Below are 14,984 nucleotides of genomic sequence, written 5' to 3'. Positions count from 1 at the left end.
GAGTGTATAGTAGATGTTAAATTAATCGACATTATTACGCCGAGCAACGTATATAGGGATCGATCTAAGATAACGTGGGACTTTATTGTTTATACCGTATTCGAAACTATCGTATCGTAAAAACTGTTATGCTGTATACTTTCCGCTGCGAAAAATGCAAGAGGTTCAGAGTATCGCGAAGTACAGATTTCACACACATTAAGCCGCTCATCTTTGCGAAAAATCACACAAAACCGATCGGCAATAATGCGTCGGGAAAATTCTGAGGAAAAGTTTTACTGTCTCTCTCTTAGCGCCATGGCCGATTTGTTATCCAGCCGCGCGGATGCGTATGCATGCCTTTACTTCCGGGTTAGGGTCCTATAGGATGTTGCTCAACGACCTGTATCGGCACACCTTTTTTCTCGTCGGCATCGAGCGCCAACGAGAGACGTTCTTTTTCTTCGTCGACAATCAAGAACCTATCCGCAACGGGGAATCTCACCCTGTTATGCGTATGTCATTCGCCGAATCAAAAAAATATATAAACATACTTTTTCTAGTCAATTATAATTAATTGCGAATGAAAGAATAAGTTAAACTTAACTCTTGAGAATATAACTTTTGTAAAAAAAATCCTCAGTTTTCCTCAGTTTTTATTATTTGATTTTATAACGTGTGTGATATAAAAATCTAATATTTAATTTCTGGATGCTTAGTAAAATAATTCGTAAAATAAAATAATAGAGTCTTGGTAAGCTCTTAAAGAGATGATATATTTTTTTCATATATCATAAAAAGTCCGCGTTAATAAGTTCGAATAATTAATCAGTTATTCTATCAAAGTACCGCCGTGACAGGTAACGCTGTGTAGAAAGCGTAATAAACTTTACTAATTTACGATTTCGTCAATAATCCAGCACATAACGGCGACCATCAGTTGTTCGAAATTTCAACAACTTCCGCGCAAATTCGTTGAAATAACACGCGGTAGGTTTACAGCGCGACCCTACGTACTCTAATCACATTTCGCTGTAGTTTCGGGGATCGCCTCACCGACCAGCGGGAACGTAATTGTTATTTTGCCATCGCGCAATGTAAATGTCGCCAAAGCATAGTTTGTTTTACGATAACGCATCGGCATGATGCCGCGCAAAGCAAGTGTAAACGAGGAGAGCACTTTTCCAGTAATGATTCGTTAACAACGATCATTGTGGTAACGTTATGCTTCGTTTCGCTAATGCCGAATAGCGACACTCCTCGCAATTATGATATATTTTACGCGATAATAGATTATTAGCACTATAGCGCTTTTTTCGAAATTTCAAAAACTAAACAGTCTAAATTGTACCATCTGTTTTGAGGCTTTGTTCTACGTGCATTCTTTTACATAATAAAAAATAATTTTCGACTGGCGATTTAAATTTTATTCTCGCTAAAAATTTGTTTTAACGAAATATTTGAATATACGATAATGTTTTTTTTTATGTATCAACTCTGTAACGTATCATGTCATTTATCCTTAAAAGCACGCACAATGACGTTCATCAAGCTTATTTTAAAAAATTTAGTGTTGCGATTTTTATTGAGTAAATTGCGAAACGATAAAATGTGATTTTTAATCTACGAAACAAAGAGAGAAAAAGAATCGCTGAATGGATCATAAAAACGCGGTGGTATTGTTTATTTTTTTCCACACATCATCGCACGGTCCTGTCACGAGTGCGTGCCTTTTTTTCGGACGAGCCTCGACAGTGTAATCCAGAACAGATGAAAGAGTTGCATTATTTTCGGGCGAACACGCCGGACTGCTAAAAATCTCTCTCCATATCTCTCGAATACCAGCGCGGCAATTTTTCTACTCGTGATAAACTGTAAATAAATGTTGTATTAAATCCGCGGCGCGGGAACACAATATATTTTTATTTGTCGAATGATGTTATTTCTCGTAAAAGTGCAACAACAAAAACAAAACAAGGGATGTACAAGATTGATTAAAAAGGAATAGTTTCACGGCACAAAATTGAAAATTATCACTTCGTCCTTGTTACTAACTTTTGTTTGATGTTTTCTATTATATAAATTAAACAATTTATTCATTTTTTTACGTGGAAAGATATAACTTCACATAAAGACACACAGTTTTATTTAAATTTAAATCAGATGATATGAATGCTGTTTTTCAAAGAAGATAATGGTTTTTTCTCTTTTTAGAACTGTGCGCTTACAAATATTATTCAGTTTATTAATTCTTCTACATTATCCCTCTCGAGAGTTTATTTATACCCTTTTATATTAAAACAAATAATAAATGTATATTATACTCTTTTGCAGAAATTAGAAAAATAAGAAAAAAGTTTATATTTATAAAATTAAAACATTTTTTTAATTAAAGCAGATTTCTCACTCAATAATTATGCCTACAAATATAATTTACGATACAGTAATAAAAATATGTTCTAAAGGTCACTAATTCCTCTGTGGTTTTTGTAATTTAATGTCTTTTTAATAGCAGAGTATACATAATAGATACATACGTATGCAAGAGATGTGTAATAACAGACATCTCTCACATATGTGTTTCCCAGACGAAATCTTTTTTTTTATTCCCGCTGGTTTTCGAGCGCACGACAGGGGCGAACTTATGTGTCTCACGAAAGGAGACGACCCACCCTAAATTTGCGTGTTCGAGCGGTTCGCAGACTGCTCCCTTCCTAAAAGTTTCAACCCTCCGAGAATAGCCCGTACTGACCTACCCCTACTACGTGATTTATGTACGAGCATCGTGCGTAGACTCAAGGGCGACGAGACCCCTCGTTCCTTCTTAGCCCTTTCGAGACACACCGGACATACGAGTACTTGTCTCGAAGGAAGGGCTAAAAAATTTCTCCCACAATCGTGCTTATTTTCGCATATTTTAACGATACAATAAAACGTGTTTTTAATATAAGAAAAAAGTAAATAAATAAAATGGAATTAATTTTCTAATTAATGCTCCCATCACACATTGATATTATATTTCATTTCTTATCAATAATAAGCAAAAATCTTTTTATGAATACACATAAATAATTAATTTACTTTAATTATAAGTTTAATTATTTATAAATAATATTTTATGAAACAATAGAAAAATGAAAAACTATTTGAAAGAGAGAGAATTGAAAACTGTAAAAATCCCAAATACAAGTATATCCTGTATTTTAGCTACTTATATTTGCAAAGTTCTATGTAAAACGGTGATGAAAACTCAGAGGTAACCCCTAATTAATTCAGCCACAAACAAGTTAATCGCGTAGCCTACGACAAAGCCTGAGAGAAATCCGCGAATTCACCGCAATCTGTCTGTCTCTCTCTTTCTCTCTCTCTCTCTTAGTGGTGCACCGCGTTGTTTTTCATCCCAGTTAACGTAATGACCACTTTGTGCCTCGATCGGCACCCGAAAAAGCACGTACACACACGTATCCCGATACGGACCTTTGCTTCAATATAATGCTAGAGTGACTCTATGTGTATTACCCTTGATTCGTCGAGAATGCCTGCGTTTATTTCGCGACGCAAAATGAATACTTTCTATCTATCTACCCCTTGCTCCCTTTACGTTTGCCCCCTCGTCGACCAACCCCTCGTACGCTTTTATTCGCGCCACTGAATTACGAGCAGCCTGCAAAATTGCTTTTCGTACGTAAAAGAAAACCATTGCCCGCCGCTCCTCGCGGTCGATACGACTCGCGAAAGGGTGTTGTATGAGAGATGTGTGCGTCGGCGTGTGCGTGCAGGGAATCGTTCCTGTAAACGATAACGGTCCGCGAAAAGAGGAAAGAAAAAAAAGCACGCATGGTGGTTTCGCGAACGTGATCCGTTTGTTGGCAGAAAACCACTGCGCCTTTAATTTCTTTTTCGTGGAAGATGCTGTTCGATGGGCAGGAAACCGTCCGAAACCGTCGTTTAAAAAACGCGAATAGCACGTTGGCTCTCTTGGAACTATCTCGTTAATAATTATTCCGAAGCGCTATTAAATTTCTCGAGAAAGTGAATACTATATTTTATGTGATTTTTAATTCATTATAGCACTACATATGTATATATGCAGATCTGGATTATATTATTATAATAGAAATGTCGCATGTGTGTAAGTCGATTCTCGCAAGTAATGTTGCCTCTCTTCCGCGATTGGCTGTCTTGATTCGCGTTGTGCGTTATATTCATAGTGTCATCGCGAGGTTAGCAGTTTGACAGTTTGTTCAAAATAAAATTAAATAAAATAGTAATATGTTGTAAATAATATATTATAATATCTTATCCGCGATTAATATTTTTTGACAGAAATCAGCTGATAACTATCAAAAATATTAATCGAAAGAGAGAGAGAATTTAAAGTATTATAATAACATATTATTTAAAACATATTATTTTATTTAATTTTATTTTGAACAAACTATCAAATTACTAACTTTCGCGAAAGCCTCTCGATGCTACGAATATAACGCACAATGCAAATCGAAACAGTCAATAAGCGGAAAAGATGCAACAATATTGCGAGAATAGATTTAATATGTATTTTTAAGAAATGGATGTTATAATATTTTCTTAACTAGATCGAAATGAACAATTTGTCACTCACCGGTCCGTGCAATAGCGGAATTGTAGTACACAGCATACATTGATCTGAAAACAAAATATTCAAATTATGTATATACATGTGTGTGTGGGCCGGGGGGGGTATGTGTGTGTACAGGTGTTTTGAAAATCTAGAAACGGTCGAATATCTCAATGTTTAGAAAAAATGTTTTTAGGTTTTACCTCACAGTTGCCCCGTTGTCGCCCGATGCCTCCCCGGGCCTCCTCCTCCTCTTTTGGTCCATGGTAGCACTCACGACACTCGCGAAAATACGAATAATTACGATCGCCCGATACTTTACACGGCACTCCCGACACGCGAAACTTTACACGGCACTCCCGACACGACGCGTGAATCGCAATGCTACCTGTAACAAATAAGATACATACATATATTAGAATAATCTTATTATTTCGCATTATATAACATACACAATATAAATATGTAAGCTAGAATTAACGATAAATATCCACGGATCGCAACAGATTCGCGCGCGCGAAAACAGATTAAGTTGGGTTATGTTGGCAAGAGATTTTGCATCCAATTTTTCGCGAAATATACGTTTCGAACAATTACGACTACATATTAACGTTGAAATTATGATATGCGATTGATAAATATTACAATACAAAGGTTAGAAATCGTTTCTAACGATTATGCTTACTAATTAATCACAGCGGGACGCAGCTCGAACTGCCTGATACTCGCGGCGTTTCGGTAATGGCCGAGGCTACAAACATCGGCAACTTCACTCTAATAACGCGCGCGCGATACTTAATTAACACTCGAAGGAGATTCGTTCGAAAAGATATAGCTTTAGAAAGAAAAAATATTAATCGAGAATAAGATATTATAACATTATTTACAACATATTACTATTTTATAGCTTTTACCATATTATTATTTTAAAATTTAATTAGCAAATTATAACATACATAATATAAATATAAATATGTAAGCTATATTTAATTAGCAAATTTTCGCTTTATTAATATTTTTTGACAGAAATCAGCTGATTAAAGCGTTAATTTGCTAATTAATTTTTAAAATAATAATATGTTATAAAAATTAAAATAGTATAATATATTTTAAATAATATGTTATAATACTTTAAACTCGATTAATATTTTTGACAGTTATCAGCTGATTTCTGTCAAAAAATATTAATCGAAAATAAGGTATTATAACATATTACTATTTTAAATTTTCATAACATTTATATTTAAAAATTTAATTAGTAAATTAACGCTTTAATCAACTGATTTCTGTAAAAAAATATTAATCGAGTAAATCAACTTTAAATAAACTTTATATTATTTTTTTTTAAATATAATTTTTTTAATACAAAACCGAAGAATGGTGCGCGCGTAACGCGCGCTTGGGTTGTTCTAGTTTATTTAAAAATTGAATCAACTTTGCTGTAATAAAATATAGTTTAATGTCGTATTTTCCATAGATTTTGAAATTTTAATATTAAATATCTCAGTAATCACAAATTAAAAATTTACAAAAATTAAATCCACCTGAAATCTCATTATCTTATTGCATTTTTAAAGTTTATATCACAAAAACTCTTGCTCGAAAATTATTTATATCTCGACACATTTGTCAAAAAAATATTTATATTTTAGTTTCAAAGAAATTATAGACATATACATATATACGTCAAAATTTACTTAAAGACTCTCACTTTTTACAAATCGCAATCGCATGAGGAAGGTTATGCGTGAGTCAGCCCTTGTAATATCATTGTAACGCTGAGCGCATTTATTTGTAATACACGCAAGAAATGATTAGGCCTGTCAGAGCCAAACTCTTTGACAACAGTAATTTATTATTGAGCATGTAATCGCAGTGCTGAAGAATCGTCGCAACTTTGTTTTTAACTTCCCTCGCGCGGGGAGCTCTTTAGGTTTCCTACGGAGGGATCGTACCTAAGTACTTGTTGCTTTCGAAGCGTACAGAATCGTGATTCTCTCGGCTGTATACGCGGTTTGCACGCTACGTAGATGCATGACAGATAAATATAAAACATAGTTCATTGTGAGAATAGAAAAATGCGTTGTTTATTATTTTTAAGACAATTTTCAAAATAATAATTCAAGAAAATAAATCTAAATTAAAATTTTTTTTAGAAACTCTACCAATCTCTCTTTTCTAAAGCACCCGAAAATTTATCTTTAAACATTTCGCGTACAACTCGAATAATGTGAGTTGAGTTGACATACGCAACAAGGCTACGCTTTCCGTAGAGAGAGTGTCCGTAGACACTCTATATGTATACAGAATTGTATATGCTGTATGCCCGTACACGTACGGACGTTAAAAAAATATCGCTATCATGCTTGGAGGCATCGTGGACTCGTATATCGCTCGATCAGAAATTTCGCAAACATTTCGAGTTGGATTTCCGCTCAATTGTCGCTAGCTCGCGCGTCTTACGCGCTTACCCACGTGTGTTTAATCAATCCCTATGAAACGCAGACGTATTGCCTTCGATAAATATTCGAATACAAACTTTCCCTATTTTTCCATTCTGTGTGCCCATCCTCAAACTCTCCATCCTCGCTCATGGATCGCGACGCGCTTGAAACGTCACGTCCGCAGACAATGCGATCCATCCGACATCACATCTCCATCAGAAAATTGATCAATCCCTTCCGTCGTGCCTCGTCACGAATCTCCCGGAGCCTTAACGAGCTACGTACACCGGAAGCGGACTGCAACCAACCACTAACACCTTCTTACCCAATCTCTCGCGAGCGTCTCCCCCAACTTCCAGCCACTTGCCCCCCTCGCGACGAGGAAATTGGCGAAGGTGGCGGTAGCGGTCCTAGCGGAGAATTCATCCCTTAAGAAAATACAGGCAATAACCTCCAGATCCTCATCGGAGGCAGGAAACCGGGAGGCTGTGGTGGAATGAGGGGATGAGTGCGACGGAGGGATGGCATAGTACTAGAAAGACGTTGCTGCGTAGCGAGAGGCAACGGGATGCGAAGGGGCGTCGAACGAAGGAGAACGAGGCAGCCGCCGTTGCCGCCGCCGTCGCGGAGGTGGAGGAAAAGGTGAAGGTGGAGAACTCGGTGGGGGACGGTGGGTTAAAGGTAGCGGGCCAGAGCCTCACTTTATTTTTATGCAGTTATTGATCTCCGTAGAACCCGACACCCGCCGCGTACCCGCAGCTTTCCTCTCCCCGTGCCGCCCTCTTCGCTCCTACTTGCTCTCCCCCGTCCCTCCTGGAGCGCCCTTCGGCCAACTCGACCTCCTGCCACCGCGCCTCTTGCCGCCTTGTACCGGAGAGCTACCCTCTGCCCCTTTCGCGGCAGGGTGGCGGCGGGTAACTAGCTTATCAAAAAATGGGCGTTGCCGCCGCTCACTGTCCTGTTCTGCCTCTTTCTCTGGCACTTGTGCACATCATCTCGTTCCTTTCATCCTGCATCCTCCTTCCTCTTTCTTTCTTTCTCTCTCATTCTCGCTCACTTTTTCTCGCGGTATTTCTCCTTCTCGAACTTACTTCCGTCCCTGTTTCTTTCTATTTTTGTCCGTCTTCGTTCTCTCTCTTCCGCCTTCTCGCTTCCGTTCGCGAACTCTTCTCTGCAATCTTCTTCGTTGCGCAGGAGAAACATCAGTTACCCTCTCGCTCGCGGCTACTCGCGGGTCCATCGATCCTCTCTCTTTACGCGGCTATCTCTATAGCGTCTTCCATTGTGGCTCGCACACCTGCCTTGTCGCGGGGTAGTCCTCATTGGCGTGTCGACGGCGGAGGGCGCGGGATTGAGCACGAAGGACAGGGGAACGAGGGCGCCTTCAGTCAGTTCGGTGGGGTGAGGCAACTCGCCCGTGGTGAGAGAAGGGTGAGAGAACGAAATAAGATATCGGAGAAAGAGAAGGGGGATGGTGGAGGAAGATGAGCAGCAGGGCCAGCAGGTGGAAGAGGAAGGATGAGGCAGCAGGAGAGCATCGAGAACGGGGGGGAGATGAAGCGAAGGCGAGAAAGAGAACGAGAGCGAGAGCGAGAGCGAGATCGAGACCAAGAGAAAGAGAGAGAGAGAAAGCGTACGGAGGTATCCCATCCTTGTGCCCGGCCACCCACGCCAACTACCCCACTTCCCATTTTCTTCCAGGGTGTGTCCCATGCTTCTTCGATTTAGGGTAGGTTCGGGGCCAACCGAACCACCCTCGGTCTCTCCACCTCGCGCGGTTCTGGCCGCTACACTTCCTCCCCAACCCCTCGCTTCGCCCTCACACCGTCCTTGTTCCGGCGACTCGCACTATCTTGCCTACGCGGAACTGGCCAGGTGGCGGCGTATGGTGGTTGTGTGTACATGTACGATGCGCGTGCACGTGCACGCTTACACACGCCTAGCCCGATCGATGTCTACATCCTATACACCCTCTCCTCAAATACCACCCCTTCGTCTTCTCTCTTCCCCGGCTTTTCCGCCCATACTCATCCCTTTGGTCCTTAATTACGCGCGCGGGACGCTACACTCTTTTCTTTCTTTTAGCGCGGCAGCTCCAGCAGTGGAACCGAACGGACCTCTCCTTTTCTTTCTCTTTGCCTCTTTCTTTTACAGACGCGCTTGATCTCGAAATGCGAGCCCGATCCTTAGATTGCATCGCACGGCTAAGGATGATCCGGCTTGATCCCTCGGCGCAGGCCGTATTCCGCCAAGACGCCGCTGAACGACACGTTCGATTTCATCTAATGCAAGCGATCTTTTTCTCTGATCTCATGTTCAAGTGTACTTGCGTATTAATCCTTTTACGCTCGGACTATTTATCAGATACGAAAATTCTCAAATAGAACTTACTTCAATTATTAATATTTTCAAAAAAGTGAAAAGTATAAAAAATTTATTAATAATTAATAACTTATTAATAATTTAAAATAAATAAAAATGTGTAATTAATTATAAAGAATATTTTGTAATGAGTTATGCGTTCAATATATAAGAGACGAACTTTTCCATTTCGTATTTTTGTTGTAATTAAATAAAATATACTTATATCATATATGTATACAATATACGTATACAGTATGCATATATATTTTTTTATCCAATCACAACAAAAATACAAAATTGAAAAGTTCGCCTCTTATATATAGAATGCATGACTCATTACATAATATTCTTTATAATTATTTACACATAATTGTATTTATTACAAATTATTAATAAAATCTCTTTTATACTTTCTATTTTTTTTTTTAAATTATAATAATTGAATAAGTTCTATATATGTACATGTATATATTCTTAAGTTTGTTTATATTTGTATACAATTAATTGTACTTGTCAAAGGTGTAAAGGTATAATTTTTAAAGATAAAATTCATTTTTGTGTGCTACATATTGTATATATGAGATATAAAAAAGAATTATCAAGAATTATATCTTCACTTGTCAAGTACAATTAATCATATACGATATACGATATACGGATACAGATTTGTTTATGAATATATCAGAAACATATGACAAAATATGTCATAAAGAATGTAAGCGATATATAACGAATATAATATAGTCCCTTCATAGAAGTGAAATTTACATCAAAATAGTAAATCATTGTATTCTACATGCATATATTATTGATATTTCTGTTATAGATATATTTCTTTTATTATAAGTACTTTTATTTTATGAGAATTTTTTTACGATCTCACATTTATAATTTTGCACGATTATCAATTTAAAATAATTGAAAATGTTATTATTACGCAAGAATTATTATTGGAAGAAAAGCTTTCGAAGAATGTGATCTGAATTGTGCATTCTCAAAAAATTGCATGTAATATCGATAATAATACAATGAAATACTATTACGTAAAAGGTGTGTTATGTCTTTCAACCGAATGGTGGATTCTGTTTTATTTCCAAATGTGGATCTATTTCTGCAGTATTGCGTAAGGGAAAGAAGATAGCTCCCTCAGGAAATTCTAAATATATTAGTGCAATGTGCACACGATTACGAAGGAGTAATTTTCGATAAAATTCTCCAGACTTGCTCGACAATATCGACGCATTAGAGTAATTAGTTAACGTAACCATATGTCAACATCCTTATATCAATACATATATTCCTTAGTTATTATCTGATATAATTAGCATCTGCTAATTAGCAAAATCTCGCGACATAATATACGCAGCATAATTCAATCTTTCGAACAAAAACGTTGATTGTTTCGATGTATAAAAGAAAGAAAGGATTACATTTTCATCAACTTCTTCGTCATTTCGAAAGTCCACTTCGCATAATTAACGACGCTCGAATCGCTCGCATAAAGCAACAAAGGCTGTTCAAGCGTAAACTACACAATCAATTAATCACCGATTAGTACCATTTATCCCGAGATCACGATTGTTATCGCTTCGTTGGTTCGAAAGTATTGTCTTCCGTAGAGAGAGAGAAAAAAAAGAGGAAAAGAGAGAGAAAAAGGAAGAGAGAGGAAAAAAAATGAGAGGGGAAGGAAGCGGTCGCCTCGTCGTCGCTGCTGCTGCGCCTCGTGCTTTCCACCCCCGAGCTACGTCGGGGATAGGGTCAATGCCCGATCACGTGGCAAAAAGGGCGAAAAACGTTTCTTCGTGAGTAACGGCGGGACGACGCGAAGGGATGACGGCGAAAGGGACGACAGAGGCAAAGGCAGGCAGAAGTCCGAGAAGCGGAGGAGAGCCGAAAACGTGATAGCGTCGCCCGGGCCGCGTAGCAACAGGCATCTGTTGCAATAGAGAAGACTCGATAGATAGACCCGCCGCTACCGTATGTACTTGCATCTATCGTTCCTGTACGTGTGCACCATACACACGTCGATCGACATCCACGTGCGCGCGTACGTAGATCTATCGAGAGGAGAAAATCAACCGCGCCTGCTGGAACGACTCTACATTCAAAGAGAATACGATTGTCGTGCGTATATATACGTGTAAGGAGACGCAATATGTATATGTATCGAACGCACATACTATTCCAAAAGACGCATATATGTACAACAGGAAACACGAGCGCGAATTTCGCGGAAAAGTATATATTCTCGAAAATAATGAAGGAAGCTTCATCTAATCAGCTTTTCTTTAATGTTAAATAATTTATCCTTAGACTTTTATACAAAGGAGAGAGAATGTATCGACCAGTTTTTCTAAATTGCTAATAATGTTTAATCGTGTAAAAATATTTTTAAAATTAATTGCTTATTAAAAAAGGTTCCTTTAAATTTTTAATTATATTAAAATTTTAATTATTGCGTAACAAAATTATTTCAGATAATGATGAAAATGATAAGTTAATTATTGCAACAAATTCAATGATAATAATTCAAGTATTTTCTATTTACTATTGTTATATTATTAGTACGTGTAATTAATACGTGTAATTCAACCGAATTTTATTCGAACAATTTTCTCTGTATTATTTGGCGTATTTTGTAAGTGTTCGTATATATAAGACACAGATTTACACCCGTCATCAGAACTGACATTGGTATATATATGTGAATCGATGCAATGTCTGCGGATATATCCAGCGAGGGAAATGTGCCGCGTGCAGGAAAATCGCGTCGTCGACCGTATCGCTTGCCGGAAAATAGGCATGAACGGCACGAAAAACGTGGCAGGCCATGCGTGGAGAATTGTCGGAGTGCTGGGAATGATGGAAACATATAGAGGAAAAGAGAGGAAAGAGGAAGCGAGAGAAACGAAAGTAGTACGATGCATAATCCGAGACGTGTGTCCTCGCTCAAGAAGCAAATCGACAAGCGAACGCGATTAATTAAAGGCGATAACAGACGTTCTCTTGATTACATCCGCGGTACGTAGTGCATTCTATCTTGTACGTACATAATAATACATCTTACACAAAAGATGTGTTAAAATATTTTAAATCACGTAAAGTTAGAAAAAGAAGTTTAAAATCATGATGCTCAGTTAGACGAAAACGTTTAAAATATTCGACAAATTGAGAATTTAAATAATTAAAAATATAGCAATCACAATATGTTGAATTTTTGAATAACCAATAAATAACCGAGAAAAAATAATGAAATTCTTAGTCGTATTAAATTTTTATCAATTATCGAAATATATCCTTTATACATATAGTTTGTCTTATTGAAATGAAAATCAACAGTGTGCACGTTACAACAGCAACGTTGAACTCAACACGGACGCGTATAATTAATATTGTTAAAACATTCTCATATAATTTCATGCGGCAATTAAGTTTTACGAAGAGTCGGGATATAGACGTGAAACTCGGTTTGCAATGATAATCTTTCAGTTCATAGTAGAAAAAGCCCGCGGCACAATGCGCTAGCAGTACAGTCGAACAGGTGGCAGTTCTATATTTTACCTTACCTTTACTTCGCTGCGGCTGACTCCTCCCGGCTCCTCTCTACTTTCGCCACCGCTTCGATCCTACTCTGCTCTCTCTGCCGAAAATAGCGACCGTGAACTTGCCTAGCTCTCTTGAATGAAGAGATATCCGTGCTACGTGTACGTTCCAACGTGGAAATTGCGATTTTAATAGACCCAACTGTAACAAATATAATATTCATTGAGATTATTACAACACGAGAATATGAACAATGAATTAACAAATAAATCGCGAAATTACATGTATTTTTGGATATCTTTTTTTGGTATCTTTTTCATGTAGATCACGTATCTTTCTCATAACGTTTTAACGGCTCTATGTGTGTATGTATGATGCTGTTTTTAATAATATCGAAGGTACATTGAAACGTTTAATAAAATTTTAAGAGCTTTCGTGTACGTAGAGTTCTATGGTTCTTCCATAATTTTTCAATTAATAGAAAGCGTTATTTACTTCTCTCAACCAACTCTTCAATTACTACGCAACGGCGCATTTAATTACCTGATCAATTTATCGAAATTAGAATTAGCAATCTCGAGAGCAGATTGCGCGTTTTTTGCTGTTCTCGTTCGCAACAATCGTGACAAAAAAAAAACGATCGAGAGATTCGGCAAGCAGCAAAAAATTCTGAAAACATCGATGACAAATGTCGGAAGCCACTTCGCTATCGTGCCTTAACTCCGTGACGACGAGAGATATCGCCCTATATGCCTACAATTTCTGACAATTCAAAAATGTCCATTAAATGCACCGTAACGTGGCGGCCGTCCTCGTACGAAATGGGAAAAGTTTCGGAGCGCGCGCATTGTTTACACCGTCCGTTGCAAGGGCGACGCGTAAATTCCGCGAAATCCGGCACCGCTCGATGTTATACGCGTGCATTCGCACACACACACACACATACACACGAGCCGCGACACACCGCGGCGTTATCATAACCTAGTGACGCCAAATATTGATTTTGACACGTACACGTGACGAGACGTGTCGGACACTGACGCGCTGTAAATGCATATATGTGTATAACACGCGTGTCATGTACACATACGTATATATACATATATATATATTATACATACGCGAGTCCGACAATATATGTATGCATTCGGCAGCTCGAGAACCAATGCACGTCGAATTTAGCCACTCACACACGGACTTACGCACGTTGATCCATCTCACGAGCTCTCGAGCTGCCACTTGCACATATACATATATCTGTAAAAGGAAGCGGCATTACATCGACAATACACCGAGGGAGAGAACTTGAGCAAATTTTTGATCTCGTTACATTTATGCCGCAATACACAGTGATTTGCAAAACAATAAACTGTACAGACAATACTGACACTTTAAGATAATATCTGTTAGACCATTTGACAAATAAATGCATCATTTAGAGAAGACATTACACAATATTTTTGCAAATTAATATTTATATTTAAAATTTCACTCGAATTTTGAATCTCATGCATATAATAATGATATAATAATACATATTTCTTGTTTTAAATAAATGGTGATAAATACCAATACAAAAGCAAGTAATTGTTCCTCTCTTTGTCTCTCTCTCTCTCTCTCTCTGTATGTGTGTGTGTGTGTGTGTTTCTTTTTCCTTTTATATAATATTCTCAGAAAGACAGCGTTGTTTCTTGAACCGAACATTTAATTTTTTGGTACGATGGATATTTTCCACGTAGCATAATACGATGGTCGAGCATGTTTGTTTTGAGTTCGCAATAAATACACTAGGATCATCGGCTAATGGCACGGCAAGATGCCGTGCCGAAAAGGTTAAACTCGAATGCGCATTAAGTACTTACGAAGAAGTCGTTGACGCTGCATTTCGGGTCGATGTTTTCACAGCCGGTTAGTATACAGTTGCATGCGCCGCGTAAAAGGAGGTCATGGTACAACCAAATAGCAATAATAATACAAGAACTATAAGTCCCACACACCGCACATCCGACACTTGTAAAACTTGAAATTCTTACGAATGTTTGTTGAGTGTATGC

At 38.0% G+C, this 14,984-nt stretch overlaps 1 long non-coding RNA gene across 1 annotated transcript; it reads right to left on the bottom strand.

The window, feature by feature from the left end:
* Nucleotides 1–4,596: 4,596 nt before the first annotated feature.
* LOC145944362 (uncharacterized) lies at nucleotides 4,597–14,981 on the bottom strand. The gene is made up of 4 exons (XR_014426662.1): nucleotides 14,793–14,981; nucleotides 12,954–13,131; nucleotides 4,783–4,967; nucleotides 4,597–4,647 (listed from the first exon to the last, which is right to left on the bottom strand). It is a non-coding gene; the product is annotated as an uncharacterized LOC145944362 (long non-coding RNA).
* Nucleotides 14,982–14,984: the final 3 nt, after the last annotated feature.

Source organism: Prenolepis imparis, unplaced genomic scaffold (assembly GCF_030444845.1).
Source record: "Prenolepis imparis isolate NDT839.2.m4 unplaced genomic scaffold, iyPreImpa1.0 SCAF_1, whole genome shotgun sequence".
NCBI lineage: Eukaryota > Metazoa > Arthropoda > Insecta > Hymenoptera > Formicidae > Prenolepis > Prenolepis imparis.
This window is presented reverse-complemented; position numbering and strand designations above follow the sequence as displayed.